General features: G+C 41.6%; 1 long non-coding RNA gene across 1 annotated transcript in view; it reads left to right on the forward strand.

Annotated features, from left to right (window-relative positions):
* The first annotated feature begins 3,025 nt into the window (after nt 1-3,025).
* Nucleotides 3,026-25,492, forward strand: part of LOC120296903 — a 28,861-nt gene continuing 6,394 nt past the window's right edge. Inside the window, exon 1 of the long non-coding RNA XR_005553610.1 lies at nt 3,026-3,514. This is a non-coding gene — a long non-coding RNA (uncharacterized LOC120296903). The remainder of the gene's footprint in view (nt 3,515-25,492) is intronic.

The raw sequence follows: 25,492 nt of genomic DNA on the forward strand, positions 1-25,492 counted from the left end.
ACTGGAGAGAAATATATCACAGTAAGGTCTATCCTTCATATGAAATAGAATTATTTCTTCCCTCCTACATTAATAGATGTAGGCTTACCAGCTATTTCATCTTTGAGTCAGACTTCAAACCTGGGTTAATGGCTGATTTATTTGAGCTGCTGCAGGAGATCAGCAGAGATGGATCTGTGTGGTCAGAGAAATCTTGCTGTGGTCCTAGGAATCCTGCAATTGTTGGAAGGATGCTTCCATTCTCATCTTGGATGAACGGTTACAAAAGCTGATGGAGTTAGCAGAGATGGCTAAACTGACAGTTTTGATAAAAGAAAAGAATATAAGTACTTTTGTTTGTACTTGGATACTGCTTCTGGACTTTGTGCTATAATTTGCTATGATTTGTGCTATAATTTGCTATGATTTGTGCTATAACTCTATAATTTCACACAGTCTCATTCTTCCCTTTCAGTTTATTTATTTATTGCTTTGCGATTACTTTGCCACCGATGTCTTCCAGCTAATGTAGTTTCTTCAGCAGAAATAGTATAAAATCAGATTGAAGCTATTCACTAAGATCTTGGAAAGGAGCAGGGAAAAAATTCTTAAGGTTATTTTTTCTCAAGTCAAATAGCCTTGGATACAACTTAGAATAAGAATGACTTAATATCAGCACAGCCTGGATCTTGATAAAGGAAATGAAGATGTAGCAATAGGAAATCCGCAAGAGAGAGAGAGAGGATCCTTTCCTGGCCCAATCTTTTTGTTAAACAGACAGACCAACAGATGTTATGAAATTGATTAGATACCATCTAAACAAATAAATAGACTACACAATAAAACCACATTATCTGAGGGTGAGTCACATAGGACCTGATGCAGGCAAACAAACACAGCCAACATGTGAGAGATACTATTGTGGACACTATTACACCTATGCTAATAAAAGGGTGTGATCTAACAATGTACACAGGTGAAAACATAATTTGCACAACCAGTATCCATACAAGCCTGAAACTATTCAATTCCTCCCCCCTCTCAACTTTCATTCACACACTTTCTACTTCTCTTTTATTGCAATGTCTACATTTATAAGGGGATGTAAATATTTAACTTGTGGCATAAATCATCCTATAAAATGTTAAAATCTCAACTATGAATCAGACCTCACTGAAAATAATTATTAAAATACAAATAGTAATTACCAGAGTAGGTCTACGGCCAATAGTTAACATATATCCATTCTTTATTAACCTTTTAATGCAGCATTTTTTACAACACAGGCAGGGTACACGTAACACAGAAATCAGCCGGAAGCATCATGGCAGTTCTAAAGCAAGGGATCTTCACAGCTTGACACTTTATTGTTAAACAACATGTCAGTTTGTTCCCATTTCCCTCTTGGCACATACAGTACTCATTACACAAGATAATTGACCGTTTCTGGGGTAACACCAGGAGCTCAACATTATTTCTAGACTTCAGTGCACTTTCAGAAATACAGCTAGCCTCTGCCTGCTCCCTGCGGTTCTTGAGCAAAGAACTACCTTACTAATAATTGACTTTCTTTTCAGATTGGCTAGTTTTGCCATTTGTCGCCTCACTGACCCACTAATACTCACTGCCTGGGAGGGCAAGGTGGGCAGGGGGGAGTCCTCAGAAAGGGGCTCCCCCCTCAAGGCAAAGAGCCCTTTCTAACTCCAATTCTGTCACTGGCAGGAGAAGAAAGGAGGTTTGGGTCTAGTAAACCCTGCAATGTTCTCCTCTCTTCTCCAGCCCTTCTTGTTCAGCTGAGTGAAAGAGTCCAACGGAAGAGTGAGAAATTCCTACACCTGCTGGCTCTTCCTGATGATGCAAGGAACTAAGCCTGTTGCTACTGTACATCAACACATACTTCCCCGAGTTCCCCCAGGTGGCAGCCCATAATTATGTTCCAGGAAAATATGGGGTAGCCGTACTTAGTTTGCATCTAAGGCAGTGTTTCCCAAACTTGACAATTTTAAGGCATGTGGACTTCAACTCCCAGAATTCCACAGCCAGCATTCTGGGAGTTGAAGTCCTGATGCCTTAAAATTGTCAAGTTTGGGAAACACTGATCTAAGGTGATGTTGACTGCATAATGATCTCATAATATTGTGAAGACAGGCATTGTGTTCTAAGGTTTTGACTGTTCCTCCACCGACCTAGTCTTTATGTGCCCCAGATGAGGAATGGGAGGGAGACAAAATCTGCCCTTGGAGATCAAAGCCATGGGAATCCTGCAGAAGCAGCCTGGATGGTTTCCGGAGTGGGAGAGCTATCTAGGGGCATCTAGGGGTGCTGGGGAGAAGGGAGGGGTCTTCCACTCAGAATTGCCCCCTTGATCTTTCCTCTCTCCCGCAGAGCTGCTCTCCCTCCCTCCCCCCTGATGGCAAATGTCTCCTACACCAGGAATGGCTTCGGCTGGACTTTCTGCTCTGGCCCCAAGAGGCCCTGGGGAAGACACCCTTCCCAACACCCCCTGCCCAGGAGCCCTCAGACCAGGGAGATGGACATCAGGGCGACCTTCCCAGAGATCAAGGCCATTGGCCACAGGACCACTCAGGGCCTTTTCTGAAGGGGGGGGGTCTCAGATGAGCTCCAGTTGGGGGCCAAACGAGATTAACCCAGGACTCTCTCTGTTGGAGACCCTCTGCCCAGAGGGCGGGGGCTTCAGACGCGAAGGCAGGAAGGGCTGTGGGGCTGCAGTAACGATAGTTTGGCAGTCTGGGGCAGGACCCTCCAATTGTGAAGGAGAGAAATGGCAGAAATGCCAGTAGGGGGAGTCTCAGGTATTTCCCAGTGGCTCCCCACAAGTGCTTGAAGGGGACCATGCCTCCTGGCATCCTGGTCCTCAAAAGGAGGCTTGAGGGGAAGCAGAGCAAGGGGGCCTCTGAGCAGGAGGGGAGTCCTGCCCCTCCCTGGATCTGCCCACCCTCCTCCCAAACCAGTTTTGACTTCGGACCTGAAGTAGTCGGGATGGTTGATCCAGAGGCAGGGGAGGTGTCAATCTGGGGAGGGGAAGGGGAGAAGGGTGGACCCTCCTGTGGGGAAGAGGGAGGAAAGAGGAGGAGGAAGAGAAAGGAAGGAAGGAAGGAAGAATTCCAGGATTTTTCCTACAATGTTTATTCTTTTATAGCAAAGCGAAGGGATTCGGACAAAGAGTAATGAAGATGAAGCTGCTGTGGATTTAAAGCTGGGAGAGATTTAGGTGTCTGGACTGACAGGCAGGCTCAGAGTCCCAGGGGTCAGTCTAGATGGTCTCCACTGCTCCCTCACAAGAAAGAGAGGCCTTCAAAGGAAAGCCAGAGGGGTCTCAGCAGGAGAGGCTCCAGACTGCCATTCTCCTCCTCCCCCCAATCTAAAATCTTGACCCTCTATTTTTCAGAGGTCGCAAAAAAGAGACAGAAATTCATCAGTTAATGGAAAAAAGCCCCTTCCTTTCCCACCAGGAAGCAGGAAGGATGGCAGGATTAATTCATGAGTGCTGAAGAAAAAGAGATGAGGAAAAATGGTAAATAACATATTATTATTACAGCCCCCCCAGGAAGACCCACACTGCAGGGAGGTGGTTGATAGGCAGGGGCAGAATGAGGGAGAACCACTCCCCCCTTTTTCAGGGAGGAAAAGGATGCAAAGGACCAGCAATTCATCTTCTGGGGCTGATGGAATTTTCCCCAAATGAATTAATTGGGGGGGGGTAATCAAGAGAGGAGGTTCCCCCCCCCAGATGTTTCATATGAACAAAGAAGATGGGGCCAGGATGGACCATGGCAGCAAAGGTGGGTGTCGCTTGGCCAGGAATTGTGTGAAATGTCACAAGGAGACTTCCCTTCTCTTTTGCAATTTCCCAAAAGCTGGAAACATCCTGGGACAGATTTTAGTGTTTATGTGTGTGTGTTTGTTTTTCATTGCACTGTTTTCAGGTCTCTGAAAGGAAAAGCTGCCCAAAATTTCAAATATTTGTTTTATCCACAGCAAGGAGGTTTTATTCAGGCACATTTCTTTTTTTAAAAAAAGGAACAATTAACGAATGTTAAAGAAACATCTATAACTTGAGGAGAAACTCACCTGCAGGAGGCTGGATGGGAGTAGCTGAAAGGAGAAAAAGAGCCAATCAGGACCCTTCATGGGCTGGAGGACTCAGGGGGTCCCCCTCCCCATCGATAGCCCATAATAGGTTGCAGGATGCTCTCTTATACAGTAGACTCTCCGAGAACAGAATTTCCCAAGCAAATCTCCAAGGGGACCTTCTTGCCATCTGCTAAGCTTGCTGAGAGGCCTCCCCTGGATGGTCCCCTCCCCCACAATCTCTCATCCAGCCCCCCAGACTCACCTTTCTTGCTCTTCAGGTAGAGGGAGAGCCCCATGGCAAAGAAGATCACCCCGATTACGGCCACCACGATCCCTGTCCAGAGTTTGCTCCTGGCCGAGTTGGAGGAACGGGGCTCTGGGGAAGGAGAAGGAGCCTCACTGAGTAGGAAGATCAGGGCCAGCTTCCCTCCCAGGAGGGTCGATCCCAGCTCCCCACACAGGGAGGGTCTCTCCCCCCTTCTCAGGGCAGGAGGGGGTCCCCAGACCAGAGGGGAGGGGCTCACTCCACTGGATGGTGATGGGGGCCTCCACCCTCCTCCTCCGGCCGGCCATTTTTCAGCCACCGGACCTCGATCTCCACAGGGTAGAAGCCCCTCGCGATGCAGAGGAGGATGGTGTTAGGGGAAGTGGGATCCAGCTTGGTGGGGGAGATGGAGACTTGGCTGGAGGGCAGGAGGGCAAGAGAGAGACCTTGCTGAATTCCTCCCCCCGCCAGAAAAAATACTTGGTATAATATTCTGCAAAGAAGTTTTTCTGGGCAGGGGAAACTTTGAACCGTGGGAAGAGAAGGAAGATCGTGGGTCTGATGGGAAGGAGAGGAATCTATTTCTTCCCTTTGGCATGTTCCATTGTCATCCTTGTAGAATTTCAAACTTTTTAAGGGTAATTTATTTTTATGCTTATTTTTATACTTCTTTATTTAGGGGTGATATTATATCCTACGCCATCCAGAGCCCCGCTTTCAGGGAGGGGGGGGGCGGTCTAGGAGTGTCCATAAATAGCAATAAATACCAATGATTAATTTTCGTATATCGGAGAGCACAGAATACACAAGGAGCAAATCTTTATCCGGGAGAGTGCTAATAAATGAAATGAAGCGGGGGGGGAGGGGGGCGTCCGGGCATTCCCCCCCCCGTGGAACTCCCCCTCACTAAATCACTAAATTTTAGAATGAACTTTATTGTAATATCTATATCAAATTTTAATTTCATTGGATTTATTAAACTAGAATAAAACTGTGAGGAAGAAATAAACTTTTGACCAGTAGGATCTGGCAAGTTTTTTTCTTTGAAAGCAGTCCAAAATTATCTCCAGTTAAGATAAAAAGAAAAATTTCCTTACAAATATGGGCTGTCAACCTTAAAAATGCTCTTTATTTGTATGTATATTTGTTCAATTTATATGGCTGCCATGCCAGTGAACTAAAACTAAAACTGGCTGACTAATTTCTAAAACTATAGTGAGGTGAGATGGAGGTGAGGTCATGAGAATGTGTCCCTCAAAAAGGGTGAATCAGGCATCTTTTGGTGCCCCACATGGGTCATGAGTGTGAGCCCTGTGTGGGAAATGGATACTCAATACAACATAATCAACACAAGGTCCTTTCTGTTGAAAGAATACAATTAGGTGACATAATTTGACAGGGAAATACATACCCATATTTATTATTAGTTTGATTTGTAGCCTCTCAGCATGTCCTAGGGCAGCTAACAATCAAGATAAACAGTTGCATTCAAGGGATTTTCAGATGAAGGGCATTCTTACAAGCCAATGCCCAAATCTAAGTAATATTAGGTTCTCCTGCTTGAATAGGTTCTCCTGCTTAAGCAGGGGGTTGGACTAGAAGACCTCCAAGGTCCCTTACAGGTCTTCTCTTCTATTCTATTCCCCTTATTATTTCTGATATCAAGATTTTTTTTGCACCAAAGTCATGTTTCAGTACTTCAGTTTTCAAGTCATTATCATGGTGAGATGGGTAGCAAGTAAATTTAATCAATCAATTCATAATTGTGCTCACATCAGACCAGTCATTATTATTTTATGTGAACTGAAAGCCTTGGATCTCCTTCCTAAATTCCACTATCCCAGTGTGGGTTAAAGAGAGGCAGGTGTAACTATGGACTCAGCTGATTAAAAACATCCCAGACTATGAACCTGCAATTTTGGGAGACCCCTGACTCCAACCAGGACAAAGATGAACCTTATTTCCAAATTGGACTAACAGGACCTCCATCCACTCTGGATTCCCTTTCCTCAGATTCAGTCCAAATCTGAACTCAGGGACTGGTCAACAGAATTGCCTTCATCTTTCATACGTGAAGGCAAAAAACTAGTGAACTTGAAGCTATTAGCACCAAAATCTCCAGCCTATGAGGCCCTGTCTCACCAGTTTTATGGTGGTACTAAACTGCCGAGGGACACTAAATGGCAATGATTTGTGTCCTAAATAATAATCACCCCATCTCTCATTTTGGATCAGCTTACAACAGGGTTCAGCATGACAGCATCAGAAGGGAAACCTTGGTCAATAGAACTGAAGCTTGCTTATCTGCCTAAGAAAGTTATAGGGGTTTTACTCCACACATTCAATTCTCAGTGAAAGTTACTCACTTTTTTGATTAGGTTTAGCCCACTTGAAACAGCTTTGGAAAAAAGAGAAAAGAGATCAAAATTTTCCCCACCTTCTTGAGGAACTTTAAGTATGACAAAGCATCTTGGTTGATTGTAAGTCTTTGTCTTTCAAAAGTGCCCAATTGCTTGTTGATGGGATCCTCCTTGGGAAGAACCACCCTACTCAAGATCTGCTACTACGTTTTCATTCTGATCCAAGTACACTTTCAGCAGGGAAAGATTGTACAATTCCCTCTTCTTTAGAAATGGATGGAACTAGAATGGAAACATCCAGGAATTTAAAAGCTTAAATCTTGGTTCCTTATCTCTTTTTACATTTGAATCTTTCTTCTATGGTTGTTTAACTTGCAAATACTGTGATTTGGGAGAAATAGTTTTACCATTATCTTCAAAACTGAAGTACAAATATTAAGCAATATTTCTAAAGCATGTAGTATATGCAGGGCTTTTTTTCTCATAGAACGCCCAGAATGGAGTTCCGGCACCTTTTTTGGATGGAACCTTGTAGGGTAGGCAAGGCGGGTTGTATGACATGTGTGAGTTCCGGCACCTTTTTTTTTTTTTAGAAAAAAAGCACTGAGTATACTAATAAAATGTAGCAATGATCAAGAATCAAGTAAACAAAATACACAAATAACTACAGTATGCATAAACTCTTTGCAAACAATAGGGTGATTACTAGAAAGCAAGGATTTGTTAAGAAGGAAGTTGCAAGGCTAATGTTCATTCAGCTAGAGGAGATAGGAAAAATGACCAGATGAAGTAATTCTACTTTATTGTAAAGCTATATTAACAAAATCTTGCAATGTGAAAGTATAAATCTTTCACTATCTCTTTTGACAGTCATGTATCACCTATTTCTTCTTTCCTTTAGACTGGTCAAACCCAACTTCCGCAGCTGTTCTTCATACATTTTGGTCTCCAAGCCTTTGATAATCTTAGTTGCTCTTCTCTGAATTTTTTCAAGACTCTCAACATCTTTTTTGTGGTATGGTGACCAAAATTGGCTGCAGTATTCGAGGTGTGGTCTTATTAGGGCTTTATAAAGTGATACTAGTACTTTGCATGATCTTGAATCTATGCCTCTGTTTATACAACCCAGGATTGTATCAGCTTTTTTGGTTGGTGCTGCACACTGCTGGCTCATAATTAAGTGATCATCCACCAAGGTCCCTCTCACAGTTGCTGTTCCCAAGTCAGGTCTTGCCCAATCTGTATTTGTGTCAACGCTGCTAATATTGAATATTCTTGCTTTGACAAAATATGCAGATGAGAATAGGAGAGGAGAGAAAAGCATGAGGAAAGGAACGGAAGTGAATCTTTGCCCTACAAGTTAATTGGAAGATGTGAATCATGACGCCAAAATAGGGGAGGGGAAATGCCTGGAATGTTATGTGCAAAGGACGGGAAATTCAGATCTTAGCATTCCTCCATGCCGTGCTGACACTCCTTTACACTAATAAAGGCTTTTTAGGTTAAACAATGCCTGAAAGTTCTTTGAAGTGTTTCATTAGTCAGACACATGACAATTTGTTCCTTTGGTTTTTCCTGCCTAAAGGTAAGACTTTGCTTTTCTCCACATTGAAACTCATTGTGTTGGATAGGGCCCATTGTCAAGTTTGTCAAGATCTTTTTGGAGCCTGAGTTTGTCTTCTGGGATGTTGGCTACTCCTGACAGTTTGGTGTCATCTGAGAATTTGATGAGTTCCCCTTCAATTCCCTCGTCTAAATTGTTTATAAAGGTATTAAAGAGTACTGGGCCTAAGACAGAACCTTGTGATACCCCCCTGCTTACTTCTCTCCATGTGGATGTAGTGCCATTTAGGACTACTCGTTTTGTACGGTTTGTCAGCCAGCTACAGATCCATCTGGTGGTGATGTTGTCTATTCCACCTTTTTTTAGCTTTCCAAGGAGTAGTTGTGTTCTATTTTGTCAAATGCCTTACTGAAATCTAGGTATACTATGTCCACTGCATTTCACTGGTCTACTAGTTTAGTCACTTTATCAAAGAATGAGATCAGATTGGTCTGGCATAATCTGTTTTTAACAAACCATGCTGGCTGCTAGTTATCACTTTGTTTGCTTCTAGTTGTTCGCAGATCTATTTTTTGATTATCTTTTCTAGGATCTTCCCAGGTATTGATATTAAACTGATTGATCTGTAGTTTCCTGGGTCCATTTTTTCCCCTTTCTTGAAGACAGGGACCACATCCTTTCTTTTTTTTCCTTTTTTTTTAGGGGGGCTGAAGTCTAGGGTGCTTTTCTGTTTGTTTCAAGTGTGGTTGTTGGTGTGGCTTTTTTAGGAATATTTGAGGTGACTTTTTAAGGATTATTTTGTTCCTTTGCTAGGTGTCTGCATGTCTTCTTTGAGGGGGAGGTTGTGGGTCTGCGTGTTTCCTTCTAAGGGGAAAATTTGATTGCTCAGTTTTAATGGGGTTGTTTATGGTTGGGTAGGATTGGGCAGAAGAGGCTTGTTTGTTGCATGTTGTTTCTTTCTTTGAGTGTTATATTTCCTTTTCTGTGTGACATACCTCCATTTGTCTTCCTCCAAGGGTTTAGCGGTAGGGTCAAATCCTCTGAGAGTTATTTGTTCATTGTTTGGTGCGATTTGGGTGGCACTTTCTTTTGTGCATTTGGGTTTGGCTAGTGTTGTGTTCTGGGGCTGATGGGGCAGCTCAGCAGGCCCAGAAATGTTGCAAAAGGTCCTGGGCAACCCAAAAGCTGCCCGGGACCAGACTGGTTGGCACCGGCCTTGCGTGTATGCACAAGGCATGAATAAAGGAGATGTATGATAGGTTGTTTGGAAGACTATAAAAGGCCTGCAAGCCTGTTGGGTTACTGAGTGGTAACGTGGATCAAATAAAGAAGAACTTGGTTACAATGTGAGTGTGTGTCGCTTCAATGCCGCAAACCCCAAGATGTAAAAGCTAGAGTTGCTTCTAAGTTCCTAAACTTTTCCTGTAGTAGTTCACATAATTTGCATCTGATGCATGTGTAGTTTGGGTGTTCTTTGGGCATCAGTGCATACATGGAACATGTATTGCATATCACAATAGTTTCAGTCACCTGCTACATAAATTTGTTGTTTGGTAGTTGCTCTTTTTGGTTAGTGGTTGTGCTTTGCTGTTAGCTTTGTTTCCAGCTTCTCTGTTCTGTCCTTTTTTCTCCCTGTTTGTGCTACCTTATTATTTATTTAACCTTCTTACTATTGTGTTAGTTTTATTTATCCTTATTCTCCCCTCTATTTTTTTTAACTTTTTGACCTCCAAATCCTTTTTGTTCTTTACTGGGGGTCTTCCCTCCCTTCCTATTGGGACCTCAATATTAATTGTTGCCTTCACTTATGTTGCTCAGTCCTCTGGCCTCCTGTTGTTTTATCCCTTCTGTCTTTGGAGCTAGTCTCTGCTCTGGTCAGGCCTCCGTTCAGCTTTCCAGTCACCTCAGCTGCTCTGCCTGCTCTGCTCTTCTCCGCCGGCCACTCAGCTTGAGGAATCAGAGAGGTCTCTGGCTCTCGAAGTCTCTCTGTTGTGAAGCTTAAGATCTTAAACCACCAAGCCCAGAGAGCACAAAAGACCCTGAAAAGGAATTTAGTTTGATGGATCCTTGTTGGGACCCCCTACCTTCCATGGTTGCAGCCTTGGAGCCCCCAACCTCTCTTCACCCTTCTTCCTTCTCCTCTGGGGTTGGGATGCAGCACTTAAGGCGTGGGCCAGAATCTTTATGACACTGTAAGTAATGAAAGGATTTGCGATCTGCATCCTATTCGTTTTCTCTTGGGACTCCACTGGTGCTTTCTGGGTGCATCTTCTCCGGCCTTTGACAGAAAAGGTGTGTTTTGAAACAGAACAGTGAAAATACTCAGCTTGAAATTCAGGTTCCACAAAGAAATCTCTTTTAAAGGCATTATCATATTTCCAACTCTCTTTCCACTGACAGGGAAAACTCCAAATACTGTGGACGTGCTTGAGACACCAATCTTTTTTAATTGAAAATACTGCAGCCACGGTCATGATCCAGACTTTCCCTTCAATGGGTCCTGGCAAACTTTCAAGTGCTGAATGGATGGGAAGAATACTGTCCAAAAGGGAATCAAATTCTATGAAGTTAACAAAGACGTTGACTTGTCTCCACTTAGAGAGGGCGTCCCTGAGGAATGGGGTATGTCCAGTCATTGAGAATTGTTGTGAAATAGCAACACAAATTCTATTCTTGACAAGCATAGGATTAAAATTTCTCATGAAATTTTCTCCCTACTCTGTGTCTGTTGCAAAGAGACCAATCAGGGTCCATCCAAAATGGAGGAGAATTTGGACAATTCCTGGATACTGGATCCCTTCTTTGGGGAGCATCGGATGGAAAAAAGGGAATTGACTTTTATCACTCAGAGCCTCTGAAGCAATTCTCATACTGACCTGAAAAAACAATGAAGAATTCTGTGTTATATTTGGGGTTCTACCTAGTCCCAATTTTTAGCTTTTAATGAATACAACTTTTTTCTCATGCACATATTAGAACATTTCCTGTTGATTAGTCATTAGGCCATATCAACATACACCATATAAAACAAAGAATATTAACAAGGCTGCATGTAAAAACAGAATTTAGAAAAATAAATACAATATAATAAGCGTAAAGAATGAAAATAGTATTTCTTTATAACCCCAGAATTCACCACAATCAGAGCATAATTTCCTTCTGAAAAGAGTTTTATTATTGATCTCCCTCTTTCTTAAGTAATTGTCATTCAAAATAATAGATGTATTACATCCAGTTGGTTTTTCTCGAGTTGAAAAAAAGACAGGGAGATGAAAGTTCCTAATATAAAATCAAGAATGTTTTAAATGAAATTTAAAATTTAGAAAAATAAATACTATAGCAGTAGTAGTAATAGTAGTAGTTTCCATACCATTTATTTTATTAAAAATAATTGTTGTTGTTATGTTGTTAATTGCGAAGTCATGTCTGACCCGTCGCGACCCCATGGACAATGTTCCTCCAGGTCTTCCTGTCCTCTACCATCTTCTGGAGTCCATTTAAATTCACACCTACTGCTTCAGTGACTCCATCCAGCCATCTCATTCTCTGTCGTCCCCTTCTTCTATTGCCCTCAATCTTTCCCAGCATTAGGCTCTTCTCCAGTGAATCCTTCCTTCTCATTAGGTGGCCAAAGTACTTGAGTTTCAACTTCAGGATCTGGCCTTCTAAAGAGCAGTCGGGGTTGATCTCTTCTAGGACTGACCGGTTTGAACGCCTTGCAGTCCAAGGGACTCGCAGGAGTCTTCTCCAGCACCATAGTTCAAAGGCCTCAATTCTTTTGCGCTCAGCCTTTCTTATGGTCCAACTTTCACAGCCATACATTGCAACTGGGAAAACCATGGCCTGGACTATACGCACTTTTGTTGGCAGGGTGATGTCTCTGCTTTTTAGTATGCTGTCTAGATTTGCCATAGCTTTCCTCCCCAGGAGCAAGCGTCTTCTAATTTCTTGGCTGCAGTCCCCATCTGAGGCGATCTTTGAGCCCAGAAAAATAAAATCTGTCACTACCTCCATTTCTTCCCATCTATTTGCCAGGAATTGAGAGGGCCGGATGCCATGATTTTGGTTTTCTTAATGTTGAGTTTCAAGCCAACTTTTGCACTCTCCTTCTTCACCCGCATCAAGAGGCTCTTTAGTTCCTCTTCACTTTCTGCCATTAGAGTGGTATCATCTGCATATCTTAGGTTGTTGATATTTCTCCCGGCAATCTTAATTCCAACTTTTGATTCATCTAGCCCTGCCTTTCTCATGATGTGCTCTGCATATAAGTTAAATAGGCAGGGCGACAGTATACAGCCTTGCCGGACTCCTTTTCCAATTTTGAACCAATCAGTGGTTCCGTGTTCGGTTCTCACTGTTGCTTCTTGACCCGCATATAGGTTTCTCAAGAGACAAATGAGATGGTCTGGTACTCCCATCTCTTTAAGAACTTGCCACAATTTGTTGTGATCCACACAATCAAAGGCTTTTGCATAGTCAATGAAGCAGAAGTAGATGTTTTTCTGGAACTCCCTAGCTTTCTCCATGATCCAGCGTATGTTGGCAATTTGATCTCTAGTTCCTCTGCCTCTTCAAAATCCTGCCTGTACTTCTGGTAGTTCTCCATCTACATACTGCTGGAGTCTAGCTTGTAGGATTTTAAGCATAACTTTACTAGCATGTGAAATGAGTGCGGTGCGATAGTTTGAACATTCTTTGGCATTGCCTTTCTTTGGAATTGGAATGTAAACTGACCTTTTCCAATCCTGTGGCCACTGTTGAGTTTTCCAAATTTGCTGGCAAATTGAGTGTAGCACTTTTACTGCATCGTCTTTTAAGATTTTGAATAGCTCAGCTGGAATACTGTCACCTCCACTAGCTTTGTTGTTGCTCAGATTTTCTAAGGCCCATTTCACTTCACATTCTAGGATGTCTGGTTCGAGGTCAGTGACCATCTCATTGGTTATCTGGGATGTTAAGCTCATTCTTGTATAGTTCTTCTGTGTAGTTTTGCCATCTCTTCTTAATCTCTTCTGCCTCTGTTAGGTCTCTGCCATTTTGGTCCTTTATCATGCCCATCTTTGCATGAAACGTTCCCTTCATATCTCCAATTTTCTTGAAGAGATCTCTGGTCCTCCCTATTCTGTTGTTTTCTTCTATTTCTTTGCACTGTTCATTTAAGAAGGTATTCTTATCTCTTCTAGCTATTCTCTGGAATTCTGTATTCAATTGGGTGTATCTTTCTCTTTCTCCTTTGCCTTTCGCTTCCCTTCTTTCCTCAGCTATTTGCAAAGCTTCCTCAGACAGCCATTTTGCTTTCTTGCATTTCTTTTTCTTTGGGATGGTTTTAGTTGCTACCTCTTGTACAATGTTGCGAACTTCCATCCATAGTTCTTCAGGCACTCTGTCTATCAGATCCAGTTCCTTAAATCTATTTGTCACCTCTACTGTATATTCATCAGGAATATGATTTAGTTCATACCTGAGTGGCCTAGTGCTTTTCCCTACTTTTTTCAATTTAAGCCTAAATTTTGCAACGAGAAGCTCATGATCTGAGCCACAGTCAGCTCCTGGTCTTGTTTTTACTGACTGTATACAGCTTCTCCATCTTTGGCTGCAGAGCAAATAGTCAATCTGATTTCTATGTTGACCGTCTGGTGATGTCCATGTGTAGAGCCGTCTCTTGGGTTGTTGGAAAAGAGTGTTTGTTATGACCATCGTATTCTCTTGACAAAATTCTATTAGCCTGTGCCCTGCTTCATTTTGTAATCCAAGGCCAAACTTGCCTGTTATTCCGGTTATCTTTTGGCTTCCTACCTTAGCATTCCAATCCCCCATGATGATAAGGACATCATTTTTTGGTGTTAATTCTATAAGGTGCTGTAGGGCTTCATAGAACCATCAATTTCATCCTCTTCAGCACCAGTGGTTGGGGCATAGATTTGGACTATTGTGATATTGAATGGTTTGCCTTGGATTCGAATTGAGATCATTCTGTCATTTTGGGGATTGTATCCCAGTATTGCTTTTCCTATTCTTTTATTGACTATGAAGGCTACTCCATTTCTTCTGAGGGATTCTTGCCCACAGTAGTATACCTGATGGTCATCTGAGTTAAATTCACCCATTCCTATCCATTTTAGTTCGCTGATTCCTAAGATGTCGATGTTCAGTCTTGTCATCTCTTTTTTGACTACGTCTAGCTTGCCTTGATTCATGGATCTTACATTCCAGGTTCCTATGGAGAAAAAATCTTTACAGCATCGGACTTTCCGTTCACCACCAGATATATCCACAGCTGAGCGTCCTTTCGGCTTTGGCCCAGTCGCTTCATTCTTTCTGGCGCTACTAGTACTAGCCCTCTGCTCTTCCCCAGTAGCATATTGGACACCTTCCGACCTGAGGGGCTCATCTTCCAGCGTCATATCTTTTTTTCCTTTTAGTACTGTCCATGGGGTTTTCATGGCAAAGATACTGGAGTGGTTTGCCATTTCCTTCTCCAGTGGATCACATTTTGTCAGAACTCTCTGCTATAACCTGTCCGTCTTGGGTGGCCCTGCACGGCATAGCTTATAGCTTCATTGAGTTACGCAAGCCCCTTCGCCACGACAAGGCAGTAATCCATAAAAATAATTATATGCCCCAATTTTATAAATTGTATATATTCCTAATTCTATTCTGAGGGCAGCATTTGAAGTCCTTTCATCAAAACTCAAGATACTTCTCAGATGATGTGATCGGATTTGTTCTAGTAGTAATATAAATTATAAATATAAATTAAATTCCAAAGTTCAGCTCAATATAAGTGCATAATGGTAACCTTGGTATTTTGTATTGAATAATTCAGTCTAAGGAAGCCGCATACCTATGATTTTTTTTTTAAAAAAAATTAACAGTGCATTCACTTGTGCCTTCTAAATGAGCTCCTTTGATGTTGAGGGAGCCCAGATCCAGTCAGAGAGAAAATTCCCCCAGGTAAGGAAAGGTGTGAACTTGCTCTGTTGCCTCCTCATCAATTAGCCCTATAGGACAATGCTGTCCTTTCCCAAAGACCATCACTTTTGACTTTGACTCACCCATAATCAGATAATTATTATGAGAATAGGAGCCAAGTCCCCTTAACAGCACATGCAACCCAAATGTCATATTGGCATCACCTTTTTCTTCAGTTTTGGTACATATCAATCCTACTTCTCATGGCTCCATTGAGCCCCAAACACACTCTCAAACAAATGAACAAAAATGGGATGGAAGGGACCATGGAGGTTTTCTAATTCAACCCCCTGCCCGTAGCAAGAGATCCAGACCAAATGAATGTCCAGCCTGTTTTTGAAAATCTCCATTAATGGAGCACCCACAACTTCATGAGGTAAGCCGTTCCACTGATTAATTGTTCTCACTGTCAGGGCTTGTAGAAAGGGCTTTGAGCAGGGTCAACATCCTGAGCTCCATTTGAAGGGCAGTCAATTTCTTCCATTATATTTCTTTGTTTACTGTGTCAAATGCTATAAAGGCAGCAAACCATTATTTCCTCTGACTGATATTTTTATAGTTAGATGGTTCAAGACAAAAGAATTGTCAAGAGTGGATCACATCTGCCTAAAGACGGCTGGTTCTTCTACAAGGAATACACTTTTCATCCACCTACTATCAATTCTTTTCAAATAGAAGTTTGCATATATTTTAGTCACAATATCTGTTAGAGAAACGGGCCTGGAATTGCTAGGTTCCTTTTTATTCCCTTTCTTATATATAGGAATTACAATTGCCATCTTTGACCCAAATGGGTGTGGCTGATATTATTTATAAGTGTAAATGTAGCTGTCAATGGAGGGTCCCACCAGTCAGGTTATTTCTTGAACTGTTCAACTGCTAGAAAATCCTCTCCAGAGGCCATATTGCTCTTCAGACCATTTATAATGAATTTGATCATAAGAATTTTAGGGCAAAAATAGTTGATATGTTGTCTATTTGTAGATTTTTAATAAAATGGTTGGTTAATGTTAGTGGCCCCTAAAGATTCATAATACATATATGTTTTATCATCAATAGGAAAGGTAATCCCTTAGGATTCTTTTTAAAATTCTGAGATTTGGTCATCATTGAGGATATCATTATTTTGGCTAAGACCGTGTAAAACAATGTGATTTTTCGATGAGTACTGCACATTCCTATTGTACAGAAGATCCTTTGACTGAACACAGAGCTTCTCCTTGCCTTCACAAGTATGGAGCAGAAACCTCTAAGCAATTGAGATGATGTCAAGAGAAGACATGTCTCTTTTGATCCTTTCTTCCTCCTGACCGTATATCCCAATTCTTATTTATAACACTTACAAAAGCCATGGTGAAACAATTAACAATTGAAGCAGAACCAGTTCTTAAACACCCTGATCCTGAGGAACCTTTCATCATCCAAGCTGATGCTGGTGATGTTGCCTTGAGCACAGTCCTCCCACAAAAACACCTGAGGGGGGTTCTGCAGCCCTACACTTCAGAAAGGAGATGGGTTGTTTGGGAGAAAGAGGCTTTTGCTGTGAGATGGGCATTATTAACTTGGCACAATTTCTTGGAAGCGAGTAAAGTGCCTTTCGAAGTATAGACTGATCATTATTATTATTCAAAATAATATAGAATTATCTAGAGAAGACACGATTGGAGCTATCACTTACACATCAACACCCCACTCACTTTACAGAAAGGGAAGGACAAACACAAACCTGTGGGACTTTGTAGGTGCTTGCTAATGTTGACATCTGGATGGAGCTGTCTCTGTCAGCTCCATCAAAAAGAGCCAAAAGCTTCTCCTCCCTTCCACAGCTGTAGTTGGGAACATTGGCTTTTCCAGTAGAGAGCATGTCCAGCAAGGCATCTGAAGTGCCGAGGGTGTTATCATAGTTGTCATGGGTGTTGTAGCCAAGTGTGAGATTGTGCAGGTTCTGGGGATTCTCCTTCACCAGTTCAATATTGCAAATCACGCGTACTAGCTTTTTATAGAATAAACTAGAGTAAAACCATGATCATGTTAATATTAGCATCATCAATAGCAACAACAAAAATACTTTTTCTCCATTTAATCATTTTTTTCTCTACAAACGAGCTGAAACATAAGCCAATATTGATCCAAAACTAGAGGCAAATGATAACCACCCATCATCCTTTAATATTGTTAGTGTTAAGGAAGGGGATAGTCCTCAAAAAGGTGCAAAAAATCAAAAATATACAATTATTTTTAGCAGTACTAATATTGTTAGTCCAGAATAATTCAGTCATTAAAGAAGAACCACTATTAAAGGAAGGAGATTTTTGATAAGTGACCGAGAGAAGCTGTTATAATAATAATAATAATAATAATAATAATAATAATAATAATAATAATAATAATAATAATAATAATAATAATAATAATAATAATAATAATAATGCATTTGTCCTTAAGGCTTGGTCTTGTGCAGCCAGAATTAGTCCCTCGGTCTCTTTCTTCAATTTTCCAGCTCTTAGCCATTGCCAGGTCTTGTTATTATCTGCTTTCCCAGCTACTTTTTTTAACATATTGGCCAGGTAGTGCTTTGTCTTCCCATGCCTCTATTCTGTTCTTCATTTGGTCTTTCTTGTAGGCCAGTTTGGTCTCTCCAGTAGTTAGTAAGCCTTCCTGATATACTAATTTCAGTGCATCTTCATCATTGTTCTTCAGATATTCTTCCAAAGCTATTTTTTCTTCTTCAACCATCTGATGTACTTGTAGCATTCCACGCCCACCTATTTGCCTTGGTAGATAAAGTCTGTCAATGTCACTGCGTGGATGAAGGGCACGATTCATTGTCATTATTTTTCTGGTCTTCCTATCCATTGCTTTTAGATCTGCTTGAGTCCAGTTCACTATTCCAGCTGTGTATCTAATGACTGGAATTGCCCAAGTGTTGATTGCCTTTATGGTATTTCCTCCATTGTGTTTGGACTTTAAGATCTTCTTCACTCTCTTGATGTTGTTGTTCTTAATTGCGAAGTCGTGTCCGACCCATCGCGACCCCATGAACAATGTTTATGTAAAGTGAGTGGGGTGTTGGTGTGAAAGCGATAAATCCAACCGTGTCTTCTCTAGGTAATTCAATATTATTTTGAATAATAATATTGATAAGTCTATACTTTGAAAGGCACTTTGCTCCCTTCCAAGAAATGGCACCAAGTTAATAACGCCCATCTCACCGCAAAACCTTCTTTCTCCCAAACAGCCCATCTCCTCTCTGTTTCCAAAAGCTATCATGAATTGTAGGCATAGGGCTGCAGATCCCCCCCCCCAAGTTGTTTTTGTGGGAGGACTGTACCCACTGCAACATCACTAGCATCAGCTTGGATGATGAAAGGTTCCTCAGGATCAGGGTGTTTAAGAACTGGTTCTGCGGCAAATAATCTTTTCACCATAGCATTTGTAAGTGTTATAAATAAGGATTGGGATATACAGTTGGAAAGAAGCAATCATCAAAAGAGACCTATTGTTGTGAAGGCAAGTAGAGGCTCTGTGTCTAAACAAAAAATCTTTTGTACAAGTTTGTTGTTAAATGCGAAGTCGTGTCCGACCCATCGCGACCCCATGGACAACGTTCCTCCAGGTCTTCCTGTCCTCTACCATCTTCTGGAGTCCATTTAAGTTCACACCTACTGCTTCAGTGATTCCATCCAGCCATCTCATTCTCTGTCGTCCCCTTCTTCTATTGCCCTCAATCTTTCCCAGCATTAGGCCCTTCTCCAGTGAGTCCTTCCTTCTCATTCGGTGGCCAAAGTACTTGAGTTTCAACTTCAGGATCTGGCCTTCTAAAGAGCAGTCGGGGTTGATCTCCTCTAGGACTGACCGGTTTGAACGCCTTGCAGTCCAAGGGACTCGCAGGAGTCTTCTCCAGCACCATAGTTCAAAGGCCTCAATTCTTTGGTGCTTAGCCTTTCTTATGGTCCAACTTTCACAGCCATATATTGCAATTGGGAAAACCATGGCGTGGACTATACGCACTTTTGTTGGCAGGGTGATGTCTCTGCTTTTTAGAATGCTGTCTAGATTTGCCATAGCTTTCCTCCCCAGGAGCAAGCGTCTTTTAATTTCTTGGCTGCAGTCCCCATCTGAGGTGATCTTGGAGCCCAGAAAAATTAAATCTGTCACTACCTCCATTTCTTCCCCATCTATTTGCCAGGAATTGAGAGGGCCGGATGCCATGATTTTGGTTTTCTTAATGTTGAGTTTCAAGCCAACTTTTGCACTCTCCTTCTTCACCCGCATCAAGAGGCTCTTTAGTTCCTCTTCACTTTCTGCCATTAGAGGGGTATCATCTGCATATCTTAGGTTGTTGATATTTCTCCCGGCAATCTTAATTCCAATTTTTGATTCATCTAGCCCTGCCTTTCTCATGATGTGCTCTGCATATAAGTTAAATAGGCAGGGCGACAGTATACAGCCTTGCTGGACTCCTTTTCCAATTTTGAACCAATCAGTGGTTCCGTGTCCAGTTCTCACTGTTGCTTCTTGACCCGCATATAGGTTTCTCAAGAGACAAATGAGATGGTCTGGTAGTCCCATCTCTTTAAGAACTTGCCACAATTTGTTGTGATCCACACAATCAAAGGTTTTAGCATAGTCAATGAAGCAGAAGTAGATGTTTTTCTGGAACTCCCTAGCTTTCTCCATGATCCAGCGTATGTTGGCAATTTGATCTCTAGTTCCTCTGCCTCTTCGAAATCCTGCCTGTACTTCTGGTAGTTCTTGATCTACATACTGCTGGAGTCTAGCTTGTAGGATTTTAAGCATAACTTTACTAGCATGTGAAATGAGAGCAATGGTGTGATAGTTTGAACATTCTTTGGCATTGCCTTTCTTTGGAATTGGAATGTAAACTGAACTTTTCCAATCCTGTGGCCACTGTTGAGTTTTCCAAATTTGCTGGCAAATTGAGTGTAGCACTTTTACTGCATCGTCTTTTAAGATTTTGAATAGCTCAGCTGGAATCCTGTCACCTCCACTAGCTTTGTTGTTGCTCAGATTTTCTAAGGCCCATTTCACTTCCCATTCTAGGATGTCTGGTTCGAGGTCAGTGACCATCTCAATGTGGTTATCTGGGACGTTAAGCTCATTCTTGTATAGTTCTTCTGTGTAGTTTTGCCATCTCTTCTTAATCTCTTCTGTGTCTGTTAGGTCCCTGCCATTTTGGTCCTTTATCATGCCCATCTTTGCATGAAACTTTCCCTTCATATCTCCAATTTTCTTGAAGAGATCTCTGGTCCTCCCTATTCTGTTGTTTTCTTCTATTTCTTTGCACTGTTCATTTAAGAAGGCATTCTTATCTCTTCTAGCTATTCTCTGGAATTCTGCATTCAATTGGGTGTATCTTTCTCTTTCTCTTTTGCCTTTCGCTCCCCTTCTTTCCTCAGCTATTTGCAAAGCTTCCTCAGACAGCCATTTTGCTTTCTTGTATTTCTTTTTCTTTGGGATGGTTTTAGTTGCTACCTCTTGTACAATGTTGCGAACTTCCATCCATAGTTCTTCAGGCACTCTGTCTATCAGATTAATTCCTTAAATCTATTTGTCACCTCTACTGTATATTCATCAGGAATATGATTTATTTCATACCTGAGTGGCCTAGTGCTTTTCCCTACTTTTTTCAATTTAAGCCTAAATTTTGCAACGAGAAGCTCATGATCTGAGCCACAGTCAGCTCCTGGTCTTGTTTTTACTGGCTGTATAGAGCTTCTCCATTTTTGGCTGCAGAGCACATAGTCAATCTGATTTCTATGTTGACTGTCTGGTGATGTCCATGTGTAGAGCCGTCTCTTGGGTTGTTGGAAAAGAGTGTTTGTTATGACCATCCTATTCTCTTGACAAAATTCTATCAGCCTGTGCCCTGCTTCATTTTGTACTCCAAGGCCAAACTTGCCTGTTATTCGGTTATCTTTTGGCTTCCTACCTTAGCATTCCAATCCCCCATGATGATAAGGACATCATTTTTGGGTGTTAATTCTATAAGGTGCTGTAGGGCTTCATAGAACCGGTCTATTTCATCCTCTTCAGCACCAGTGGTTGGGGCATAGATTTGGATTATTGTGATATTGAATGGTTTGCCTTGGATTTGAATTGAGATCATTCTGTCATTTTGGGGATTGTATCCCAGTATTGCTTTTCCAATTCTTTTATTGACTAGGAAGGCTACTCCATTTCTTCTGAGGGATTCTTGCCCACAGTAGTATACCTGATGGTCATCTGAGTTAAATTCACCCATTCCTGTCCATTTTAGTTGTCTGATTCCTAAGATGTCGATGTTCGTTCTTGTCATCTCTTTTTTGACTATGTCTAGCTTGCCTTGATTCATGGATCTTACATTCCAGGTTCCTATGGAGAAAAGATCTTTACAGCATCGGACTTTCCTTTCACCACCAGATATATCCACAGCTGAGCGTCCTTTCGGCTTTGGCCCAGTCGCTTCATTCTTTCTGGCGCTACTAGTACTAGCCCGCTGCTCTTCCCCAGTAGCATATTGGACACCTTCCGACCTGAGGGGCTCATCTTCCAGCGTCATATCTTTTTGCCTTTTAGTACTGTCCATGGGGTTTTCATGGCAAAGATAGTGGAGTGGGTTGCCATTTCCTTCTCCAGTGGATCACATTTTGTCAGAACTCTCTGCTGTGACCTGTCCGTCTTGGGTGGCCCTGCACAGCATAGCTTTTAGCTTCATTGAGTTACACAAGCCCCTTCGCCACGACAAAGCAGTAATCCATAAAGGGGTCTCTTGATGTATTCACCTCTAATCTTTTTCTTGACTTCAGTGTGCTAGATGTTGTCAGCTTGAAGGATACCCATGTATTTGTAGTAATCTTCGTCATCCAGACTCTTAATGTTATTTTCGTGGGGCATCTTGATTCCTTTAGTTTTCACTACTTTTCCTTGTTTGATAGTAAGTGTGGGACATTTGTCCAAGCCAAACTCCATTACAATATCTTGGCTATATATACGGACAGTGTTGAGCAGCGATTCTATTTCAGATGATGTTTTTCCATACAGCTTCAGTTCATCCATGTAAAGGAGATGGGATAGTCTGGCAGATGTTTTTGATGTTTGATAGCCATGTCCTGAGTTATTCAGTATTGTTGACAGAGGAAAAAGTGCAATAACAAATAGTAATGGTGATAATGAATCTCCTTGAAATATTCCTCTCTTGATATTAACCTCTCCCAGTCTCTCACCATTGATCTGCAACTGTGTCTTCCATTGTGCCATCGATCTTTGCACAAATTTTCTGATGTTTCTACTGACTCCTGTTATTTCTAGGTACTTGATTATCCAGTCATGTGGCAGAGAGTCAAATGCCTTTTTGTAGTCAATCCATGCCACATTTAGGTTGGTCTTCCTTCTCTTGCAGTTTTCCAAGATCATTTTGTCTATTAGGAGTTGATCTTTTGTTCCTCTGCTATTGGAGCAGTTTCCTTTCTGTTCAGGTGGAAAGAGATTATTTTCAACTACATGCTGTTGCACTGCATCAGCTACTACCCCAGTTAGTAATTTGAAAGTTGTTGGTAAGCAGGTAATTGGCCTGTAGTTACCTGGTGTTGCCCCTTTTGCTGGATTTTTCATTATTCGGTAGGTTTTCCCAGTTGTTAGCCACTTTTCAATTTCTCCACCTTGTAGTATATTGTTGAACTGCTTGGCAATGAGTGGGTGTATAACAGTTAGATGTTTCAACCAAAACCCATGCAGTTCATCTTCACGTGGTGCTGACCAATTTTTGATTTTCCTTGCTCTGTTTTCTGCCATTTTTGTTGTTATTACTAGTTCTTTCATTTCAACTTCTGTTTTATTTGTATTCACCTCTTTTAACCAAGCCACATCCTTGTTGTATTTCTTTGGGTTATCCCATATCTGCTTCCAGAACTGCACTGTTTCTTCCTTGTCAGGTACTGACTGAATCATTGCAGTTTCTCCATTAATGGATTGGTAGAAACGTTTCTGATTGGATTGAAATTGGAGGTTCTGCCTATAGTTTGCAATTCGAGCTTCATATCTACTGATTTTCCTGGCTATAGCTGTTATTTGTTGCTTTATTATTTCCAGTGCTTCCTGATCTTCCTTGTTTCTAAGTGGTATTTCTTGATTAGGTATTCTTTGGTCTTCTTGTTCTTCAGCTTCTTTTCTTCCATCTGTTCTAGCTTGCTTGCATGTGACCTTAACTTGCTGATTTTATTTTCTAGTCTAACCTTCCATTTTTCTGGTGCACTGTTTGTTTGTTTTTCTTCTTTGCTGATTTTGCATCCCAGGTATTCAGTTATAACTGCAGCTGTGCTGTCCATTAGTTGGTTTGTTTCTAGCAGTGAATTGGCGCTTATACTTGATATTGCAGTATTTGCATCTTTTAATGCTTGTGCTAGCTGTTTCTTTGGAACAAGCTTCAATGTAGGCAGCTTTATTCTGTTGTTTTTGTGCTGTTCTAGATGCTCAATTATTCTTTGTTTCAATTCTTTTATTTCTTTAGTTAGAGGGTTTTGTTCTTCCTGAGGAAGAGATGCCTGGTTTCCAAATGAGAACAGTTGTATATCTCTGCTGGATTCCTTCACTGCCAACTCCCCCTGGTTTTCCTCTATATTCTGAATTTTTTTCTGATTTCTTTGCCCTGAGTAAACCTTTGCAATTTGTCCAATTCTGTTTCTGTGAATACTTTATTTCGTATTATAAATCGGTGTTGATCTACTAGTCTCTGTTCTGTTATTTCTGATTCTGGATGTTGTTCCTTCCAGAACTGGTGCATTCATTTTAGATATCCTCTTCTTGTTGGACTTGATCTTTAGTAACAGATCATTATTTCTTTGTTTCCCATCACTGTGTATCTGCGACGGGTAAACATCTTTTCTTCCAGTAGTTCTGCAGCTGCTGGCCCTGGTTTCTCAGCCAACAGTCCTGAGTCCTGTAACCCATTTTTCACCAGATATCCAGGAACTCCAATATCTAGCGCGGACCTTGTTAACCCGGGTGACATCCGAGCCGGTATGGCATTCTGTAATTTACGTCTCACCATATTTTTTTATGGGAGAGACACTCTTTGTCTGACTCCTCTGACGAGATCTATCCAGTATGGTTGAACATCTAGCATAGCTCAAGTCAAAATTGAGAAGACAGCAACAGAGAGTAAGTGCCGCCTATCCAAAGAAGCTGAAGAAAGAATGGACCACGTGGTAAGCTGTTGCAAGAAGATTGCACAGACTGACTACAAGCACCTGCAACATAACACCCAAGACTTAACAATTGTCGATAAGAAAGACAAAAAAAGTCTGGATAATAGACGTGGCAGTGCCTGGAGACAGCAGAATAGACGAGAAAGAACTGGAGAAGATAACAAAATACAAAGACCTACAAATACAAGTAGAAGGACTGTGGCAAAAGCAAGCAAGAGTAGTACCAATAGTAATAGGCTCCTTGGGTGCAATTTCAAAACAACTGGAGCACCACTTGGACACCATTGGCATTGACAAATTCGCTATTAGTCAATTGCAAAAGGCGGCCTTATTAGGAACTGCTTCCATCCTGCGACGATAGCTGTAATACCATCAAACATCCACATCTGCCTATCCCAGGTCCTGGGTAAGGACTCGATAGGTAGACAAAATGCCAAATCCAGTCTGAACATCTGGCTGACTGTGCGATGATCCATAATAATAATAAGTTGGAAGGGACCTTGGAGATCATCTAGTCCAACCTCCTGCTCAAGCAGGAAACCCTATACCATTTTGGACAAATGGCTGTCCAGTCTCTTCTTAAAAACTTCCAGTTTTGGAGCATTCACCGCTTCTGGAGGCAGATTGTTCCACTGGTTAATTGTTCTAACTGTCAGGAAGTTTTTTCTTAGTTCTAGGTTGCTTCTCTCCTTGATTAGTTTCCATCTGTTGCTTCTTGTTCTGCCTTCAGGCACTTTAGAATGTAATTTGACTCCCTCTTCTTTGTGTCAGCCCCTGAGATATTGGAACACTGCTATCATGTCTCCCCTCATTCTTCTCTTCATAAAACTAGCCATACCCAATTCCAGCAACTGTTCCTTATATGTTTTAGCCTCCAGTCCCCTGATCATCTTTGTTGCTCTTCTCTGTACTCTTTCTAGAGTCTCAACATCTTTTTTACATCACGGTGACCAAAATTGGATGCAGTATTCCAAGTGTGGCCTTACTAAGGCATTGTAAAGTGATACTAACACTTCAAGTGATCTAGATTCTATCCCTCTGTTAATGCAGC

Source organism: Crotalus tigris, unplaced genomic scaffold (assembly GCF_016545835.1).
Source record: "Crotalus tigris isolate CLP2741 ecotype Arizona unplaced genomic scaffold, ASM1654583v1 scf7180000021735.53972, whole genome shotgun sequence".
Classification (NCBI taxonomy): domain Eukaryota; kingdom Metazoa; phylum Chordata; class Lepidosauria; order Squamata; family Viperidae; genus Crotalus; species Crotalus tigris.